A 7,500-nucleotide genomic window follows, 5' to 3' on the forward strand; every position below is an offset into this window, starting at 1 on the left:
AGTTCAGGGGAGTCTGGTAGAAGGCCCCCCCAGGAATAGTGTCTGTTTCCCGGGCAGGAGTCGGGCTTAGTTCAGGGGGGTCTGGTAGAAGGCCCCCCCAGGAATAGTGTCTCTTTCCCGGGCAGGAGTCGGGCTTAGTTCAGGGGGGTCTGGTAGAAGGCCCCCCCAGGAATAGTGTCTGTTTCCCGGGCAGGAGTCGGGCTTAGTTCAGGGGTGTCTGGTAGAAGGCCCCCCCAGGAATAGTGTCTCTTTCCCGGGCAGGAGTCGGGCTTAGTTCAGGGGGGTCTGGTAGAAGGCCCCCCCAGGAATAGTGTCTCTTTCCCGGGCAGGAGTCGGGCTTAGTTCAGGGGGGTCTGGTAGAAGGCCCCCCCAGGAATAGTGTCTCTTTCCCGGGCAGGAGTCGGGCTTAGTTCAGGGGGGTCTGGTAGAAGGCCCCCCCAGGAATAGTGTCTGTTTCCCGGGCAGGAGTCCGGCTTAGTTCAGGGGAGTCTGATAAAGAGTCCCCCCAGGAATAGTGTCTGTTTCCCGGGGAGCAGTCGTGGGGGGGAAGGTTCCCTCTGTCTCCCTCCGGTGGGAGAGGTGGGTATTGCAGGTGCGGGTGTTTGAAACGGACAAGTTGTGACTGAATATGCTATGTGAAATTGGGGATGGTGTGTTGGGGCAGGGGGGGTCTGGTAGAAGGCCCCCCCAGGAATAGTGTCTCTTTCCCGGGCAGGAGTCGGGCTTAGTTCAGGGGAGTCTGATAAAGAGTCCCCCCAGGAATAGTGTCTGTTTCCCGGGGAGCAGTCGTGGGGGGGGAGGGTTCCCTCTGTCTCCCTCCGGTGGGAGAGGTCGGTATTGCAGGTGTGGGTGTTTGAAACGGACAAGTTCTGACTGAATATGCTATGTGAACACTTGTGAAATTGGGGATGGTGTGTTGGGGCAGGGGGGGTCTGGTAGAAGGCCCCCCCAGGAATAGTGTCTCTTTCCCGGGCAGCAGTCCCTTTTAGTTAAGGGGAGTCTGATAAAGAGTCCCCCCAGGAATAGTGTCTCTCACCCGGGCAGCAGTCAGGGTGGAAGGCGCCCTCTGTCTCCCTCCGGTGGGAGAGGTCGGTATTGCAGGTGCGGTGTGCGGCATGGAGCGGAACCCGGGCTCTGGCGTCCTTTTCCGGGTTCAATTCGGCCGTTGTGGGCCTCTGGAGGTGTTTGGGTCCGAGTTCCGGGCTCTGGGGGTGTCTGGTAAAGAGATCCGGGTTCTGGCGTCTTTTTCCGGGTCCAATTCGGCCGTTGTGGGCCTCTGGAGTTGTTTGTGGAGCTCATCCGGGCTCTGGGGGTGTCTGGTAAAGAGATCCGGGTTCTGGCGTCTTTTTCCGGGTCCAATTCGGCCGTTGTGGGCCTCTGGAGGTGTTTGGGTCCGAGTTCCGGGCTCTGGGGGTGTCTGGTAAAGAGATCCGGGTTCTGGCGTCTTTTTCCGGGTCCAATTCGGCCGTTGTGGGCCTCTGGAGGTGTTTGGGTCCGAGTTCCGGGCTCTGGGGGTGTCTGGTAAAGAGATCCGGGTTCTGGCGTCTTTTTCCGGGTCCAATTCGGCCGTTGTGGGCCTCTGGAGGTGTTTGGGTCCGAGTTCCGGGCTCTGGGGGTGTCTGGTAAAGAGATCCGGGTTCTGGCGTCTTTTTCCGGGTCCAATTCGGCCGTTGTGGGCCTCTGGAGGTGTTTGGGTCCGAGTTCCGGGCTCTGGGGGTGTCTGGTAAAGAGATCCGGGTTCTGGCGTCTTTTTCCGGGTCCAATTCGGCCGTTGTGGGCCTCTGGAGGTGTTTGGGTCCGAGTTCCGGGCTCTGGGGGTGTCTGGTAAAGAGATCCGGGTTCTGGCGTCTTTTTCCGGGTTCAATTCGGCCGTTGTGGGCCTCTGGAGGTGTTTGGGTCCGAGTTCCGGGCTCTGGGGGTGTCTGGTAAAGAGATCCGGGTTCTGGCGTCTTTTTCCGGGTTCAATTCGGCCGTTGTGGGCCTCTGGAGGTGTTTGTGGAGCTCATCCTGGCTCTGGGGGTGTCTGGTAAAGAGATCCGGGTTCTGGCGCCTTTTTCCGGACTTAATTCGGTCGTTGTGGGCCTCTGGAGGTGTTTGGGTCCGAGTTCCGGGCTCTGGGGGTGTCTGGTAAAGAGATCCGGGTTCTGGCGTCTTTTTCCGGGTCCAATTCGGCCGTTGTGGGCCTCTGGAGGTGTTTGGGTCCGTGTTCCGGGCTCTGGGGGTGTCTGGTAAAGAGATCCGGGTTCTGGCGTCTTTTTCCGGGTTCAATTCGGCCGTTGTGGGCCTCTGGAGGTGTTTGGGTCCGTGTTCCGGGCTCTGGGGGTGTCTGGTAGAGAGATCCGGGTTCTGGTGTCTTTTTCCTGGCTTAATTCGGCCGTTGTGGGCCCCTGGAGGTGTTTGCGGACCTCCGCGGGTGAAATAATGGAAAAAAAAAAAAGTTAAAGTTTCCAGTCGGGACTATGTGGAGCGAAAAAAACCCGGACTTTTTTGGCTCCGTCAGAAACTAAGTAAAAGTCGGAATATGTGAAGGAAAGCCCAGAAAATGCCTGGGCTTTTTTAGATCGCTTCGATAAATTTTTTTTTAGCTCACATCACTGGGCCACCAGGTCGCAGATTTCAGAAACCTGGTTTTCGGAAACAGAGATCTCCAGGACAGGGCCCCGAGCTTCGGGGGGAGCGTTCCCCAGCTGGACCTAAGCATAGTGGGCCAGGCCCCGGGCGGAAAGACGCTCCTGGAGCCGAGATACAGGGGTGGCTCCCCGCGCGACTTACCCGATTTCGGAGCACTATTTTCGGACAGTGATGGCAGAGCAGTGGGTGTACCGCATGGAGGAAAATAACAGCTCCAGAGAGCGGCAGAGACCAGACCATGACCCAGAACGGCACACTGTTCCCGGACAGTGATGGCAGAACAGCAGGTGTACCGCATGGATGAATAAAGAGTTCCAGAGAGCGGCAGAGACCAGACCAAGTCCCAGAACGGTACACTATTCCCGGACAGTGATGGCAGACCAGCAGGTGTACATGATGGATGAATAAAGAGTTCCAGAGAGCGTGATATCCCAGACCATGACCCAGAACGGCACACTGTTCCCGGACAGTGATGGCAGAACAGCAGGTGCAGTGGATGGATGAATAAAGAGCTCCAGAGAGCGGCAGAGACCAGACCAAGTCCCAGAACGACACACTATTCTCGGACAGTGATGGCAGAACAGCAGGTGTACCGCATGGATGGATAAAGAGTTCCAGAGAGCGGCAGAACCCAGACCATGACCCAGAACGGCACACTGTTCACGGACAGTGATGGCAGAACAGCAGGTGTAGCGCATGGATGAATACAGAGCTCCAGAGAGCGGCAGAGACCAGACCAAGTCCCAGAACGGCACACTGTTCCCGGACAGTGATGGCAGAACAGCAGGTGCACCGCATGGATGAATAAAGAGCTCCAGAGAGCGGCAGAGACCAGACCATGACCCAGAACGGCACACTGTTCCCGGACAGTGATGGCAGACCAGCAGGTGTACCGCATGGATGAATAAAGAGTTCCAGAGAGCGGCAGAACCCAGACCATGACCCAGAACGACACACTATTCCCGGACAGTGATGGCAGAACAGCAGGTGTACCGCATGGATGAATAAAGAGCTCCAGAGAGCGGCAGAGACCAGACCAAGTCCCAGAACGACACACTATTCCCGGACAGTGATGGCAGAACGGCAGGTGTACCGCATGGATGAATAAAGAGTTCCAGAGAGCGTGATATCCCAGACCATGACCCAGAACGACACACTATTCCCGGACAGTGATGGCAGAACAGCAGGTGTACCGCATGGATGAATAAAGAGCTCCAGAGAGCGGCAGAGACCAGACCAAGTCCCAGAACGGCACACTGTTCCCGGACAGTGATGGCAGAACAGCAGGTGCAGTGGATGGATGAATAAAGAGCTCCAGAGAGCGGCAGAGACCAGACCAAGTCCCAGAACGGTACACTATTCCCGGACAGTGATGGCAGACCAGCAGGTGTACCGCATGGATGAATAAAGAGTTCCAGAGAGCGGCAGAACCCAGACCATGACCCAGAACGACACACTATTCCCGGACAGTGATGGCAGACCAGCACGTGTACATGATGGATGAATAAAGAGCTCCAGAGAGCGGCAGAGACCAGACCAAGTCCCAGAACGACACACTATTCCCGGACAGTGATGGCAGAACAGCAGGTGTACCGCATGGATGAATACACAGTTCCAGAGAGCGGGAGATCCCGGCCGATGTCCGATGACGAAGCACTGTATGGGACACTTTGAAGGAAGGGTCGGTCTCCTGGATGAAAAGAACTTTAATTTTCTGACTTAAAATACGGAGTTAAAGTTTCCAGTCGGGACGATAAGGAGGGCAAAAAAACCCGGACTTTTTTGGCTCCGTCAGAAACTAAGTAAAAGTCGGACTATGTGAAGGAAAGCTCAGAAAATGCCTGGAGAATTTTGAGCGGACCGGAAAAAAAAAGTTCCAGCCGACATCACTGGGCCACCAGGTCGCAGATTCCTGAAACCCGGTTTTTAGAAACATAGGCCTCCAGTCGTGAAGACCGTGTGGTTGTGCGGTTCGGATCCGACTCAGACCTCAGTATTTTCGGACACCCTCGGACAGTGGCGGGGGTGGAAGAACCGGAGCCTCATGCAGAACTGGCTGTCGGGGAGCAAGCGGACGCTACCCCGGCAGGAGGCATCATTCCGGGCACTGTGGCTGATCGGTAGCTTTCGTGGATGGATGACTGAGCGAACGAACGAGATGACGGCGGTGCGTCCTGGCTGATGTCCCAGTACGGGGCACTATTCTCGGATGCTGATGGCAGAACAGCAGGTGCAGTGGACGGATGAATACAGAGTTCCAGAGAGCGGCAGAGACCAGACCATGTCCCTGTATGGGACACTATTCTCGGATGCTGATGTCAGAACAGCAGGTGTAACGCATGGATGAATACAGAGTTCCAGAGAGCGGCAGAGACCAGACCATGTCCCTGTACGGGACACAATTCTCGGATGCTGATGTCAGAACAGCAGGTGTAACGCATGGATGAATACAGAGTTCCAGAGAGCGGCAGAGACCAGACCATGTCCCAGAACGGCGCACTATTCTCGGATGCTGATGTCAGAACAGCAGGTGCAGCGGACGGACTAATACACAGTTCCAGAGAGCGGTATTTCACGACAGATATCCGATGATGAAGCGCTATTGTCGGACACTGATGGCAGAACAGCAGGTGCACTGGATGAAGGAAATTAACAGAACATAGTTCCAGAGAGCGGGATATCCCAGACCAAGTCCCAGAACGGCGCGCTATTGTCGGACACTGATGGCAGAACAGCAGGTGCACTGGATGAAGGAAATAAACAGAACATAGTTCCAGAGAGCGGGATATCCCAGACCAAGTCCCAGAACGGCCCACTATTCCCGGACACTCATCTACTTAAAATCTCCCTGATTACCTGCCAGAACAGAGCAGATCCAGAGAGCGGTATTTCACGGCAGATATCCGATGATGAAGCGCTATTGTCGGACACTGATGGCAGAACAGCAGGTGCACTGGATGAAGGAAATGAACAGAACATAGTTCCAGAGACGGGGATATGCCAGACCATGTCCCAGTACGGGACACTATTCTCGGATGCTGATGTCAGAACAGCAGGTGCAGTGGATGAAGTAAATAAACAGAACATAGTTCCAGAGAGCGGGATATCCCAGACCATGTCCCAGTACGGGACACTATTCTCGGATGCTGATGTCAGAACAGCAGGTGCAGCGGATGGATGAAATAAACAGTTCCAGAGAGCGTGAGATCCCGGCTGATATCCGATGAAGAAGCACTGTTCACGGACACTGATGGCAGAACAGCAGGTGCAGCGGATGGATGAATACACAGTTCCAGACAGCGGGAGATCCCTGACCATGTCCCAGTACGGGACACTATTGTCGGATGCTGATGTCAGAACAGCAGGTGCAGTGGATGAAGGAAATAAACAGAACATAGTTCCATGGAGCGGGAGATCCCAGACCATGTCCCAGTACGGGACACTATTCTCGGATGCTGATGTCAGAACAGCAGGTGCAGTGGATGGATGAATTAAACAGTTCCAGAGAGCGTGAGATCCCGGCTGATATCCGATGAAGAAGCACTGTTCACGGACACTGATGGCAGAACAGCAGGTGCAGCGGATGGATGAATACACAGTTCCAGACAGCGGGAGATCCCTGACCATGTCCCAGTACGGGACACTATTGTCGGATGCTGATGTCAGAACAGCAGGTGCAGTGGATGAAGGAAATAAACAGAACATAGTTCCATGGAGCGGGAGATCCCAGACCATGTCCCAGTACGGGACACTATTCTCGGATGCTGATGTCAGAACAGCAGGTGCAGTGGATGGATGAATTAAACAGTTCCAGAGAGCGTGAGATCCCGGCTGATATCCGATGAAGAAGCACTGTTCACGGACACTGATGGCAGAACAGCAGGTGCAGCGGATGGATGAATACACAGTTCCAGACAGCGGGAGATCCCTGACCATGTCCCAGTACGGGACACTATTGTCGGATGCTGATGTCAGAACAGCAGGTGCAGTGGATGAAGGAAATAAACAGAACATAGTTCCATGGAGCGGGAGATCCCAGACCATGTCCCAGTACGGGACACTATTCTCGGATGCTGATGTCAGAACAGCAGGTGCAGTGGATGGATGAATTAAACAGTTCCAGAGAGCGTGAGATCCCGGCTGATATCCGATGAAGAAGCACTGTTCACGGACACTGATGGCAGAACAGCAGGTGCAGCGGATGGATGAAATAAACAGTTCCATGGAGCGGTATTTCCCGACAGATATCCGATGACGAAGGACCACTTGGGACGCTTTGAAGGAAGGGTCGGTCTCCTGGATGAAAAGAACTTTAATTTTCTGACTTAAAATACGGAGTTAAAGTTTCCAGTCGGGACGATAAGGAGGGCAAAAAAACCCGGACTTTTTTGGCTCCGTCAGAAACTAAGTAAAAGTCGGAATATGTGAAGGAAAGCTCAGAAAATGCCTGGAGAATTTTGAGCGGACCGGAAAAAAAAAGTTCCAGCTGACATCACTGGGCCACCAGGTCGCAGATTTCAGAAACCTGGTTTTCGGAAACACAGGGCTCCAGGGCTGAGACCCGGGCTTCGTGGGGAGCGTTCCCCAGCTGGGCCTAAGCATCTTCGGACAACTTTGGGCGGAAAAGCGGGTTCGGGAACCGGGATATGGGGCGGGTTACGCGGCGTGACCTGCCCGAGTGCCGTGCACTATTCCCGGACACTCATCTACTTAAAATCTCCCTGATTACCTGCCAGAACAGAGCAGATCCAGAGAGCGGTATTTCACGGCAGATATCCGATGATGAAGCGCTGTTGTCGGACACTGATGGCAGAACAGCAGGTGCGGTGGATGAAATAAACAGTTCCAGAGAGCGGTATTTCACGGCAG

The sequence above is a fragment of the Gasterosteus aculeatus genome, unplaced genomic scaffold (assembly GCF_964276395.1).
Source record: "Gasterosteus aculeatus unplaced genomic scaffold, fGasAcu3.hap1.1 HAP1_SCAFFOLD_28, whole genome shotgun sequence".
NCBI classification, from domain to species: domain Eukaryota; kingdom Metazoa; phylum Chordata; class Actinopteri; order Perciformes; family Gasterosteidae; genus Gasterosteus; species Gasterosteus aculeatus.